The following is a 993-nucleotide window of genomic DNA, read 5'->3' as shown; positions in this document are numbered from 1 at the left end:
TCTTGTCTTCTTGATGAAGGAAAGAGCCAGGCTTCCACATTCAGTGGAAAAGCAGAGACTGCCCGTGATTTTGCAAGCAACTGTTATCTGCCTTGCTACAAAAGCTCAATGGAAGGGAAACCGCTCCCAGCCTTTTTCGGCCGCAGACCTCTTGCAGACCTCTCGAGGTGAACTCGGCGAGCAGTACTTTACGGAAAATTTTCCAGTCACGCACAGAGTCTTGTTGAGCAACGAAAGAGCCAGGCTTCCACTTTCTGGGGAAAACCAGAGACTCCCTTTCATTTGGTAAGCAAATATTAACTGCTTTGCTACAAAAGAAGGAAATCTCCTCTGTAAAGGAGGTCTCGCTTTCTGGCTGTTCCTAGAGGACCTGATCCTACAGTGATGACAACCGCTCAGTCATTAAAGCAAAGTTCAGAATTTCTAGCTTGTTTCTGCCCGGTCTCGAACCAGGGACCTTTTGCGTGTGAGGCAAACGTGATAACCACTACACTACAGAAACCACGGTGCGGTGGCACTTTGGTGGTGCACATACATACACTTTGTTCACCAGAGCTGAATGGTGCAGCGTGGCATTGGTGGTATAGTGGTGAGCATAGCTCCAGTCCAAGCAGTTGACCCGGCTCCAATTCTTGGCCCGTCCACGGGTTGTAGCTTGGAGCTTCTCCAGGTACTTTATGGTAGTTGGCACAAAACGAAGGAATCACCTACCTGAGAATGAGTTGGTCAACAGAATGTGCCATAGGCTTCTCTGCAGGCCTCCTACGACTCTTTCTGCTTCCCACTTGAGTTCTTAGTGCTCTCTTTGCTGTTTGTAAACACGTCATTATGCAACAGGGCACGTTTGACCCGTGAACAGGGGCGAAAAGGTGAGAACATGCGGTCTCTCCGTGTCTGTCTCTTGTTAGCGACAAGCTAGCATGCAAACTGTGATGAGAGGTGTCCATTTTCCGCGATCAGCCATCTATATAGTCAATGTTTTATATTTAATAA

The 993-nt window shown here is 48.0% G+C and overlaps 1 non-coding gene across 1 annotated transcript; it reads right to left on the bottom strand.

Annotated features, from left to right (window-relative positions):
• Positions 1 to 429: 429 nt before the first annotated feature.
• Positions 430 to 502, bottom strand: trnav-cac (transfer RNA valine (anticodon CAC)). Its single transcript has one exon. It is a non-coding gene; the product is annotated as a tRNA-Val (tRNA).
• Positions 503 to 993: the final 491 nt, after the last annotated feature.

The sequence above is a fragment of the Ictalurus punctatus genome, unplaced genomic scaffold (genome assembly GCF_001660625.3).
Source record: "Ictalurus punctatus breed USDA103 unplaced genomic scaffold, Coco_2.0 Super-Scaffold_100068, whole genome shotgun sequence".
NCBI lineage: Eukaryota > Metazoa > Chordata > Actinopteri > Siluriformes > Ictaluridae > Ictalurus > Ictalurus punctatus.
This window is presented reverse-complemented; position numbering and strand designations above follow the sequence as displayed.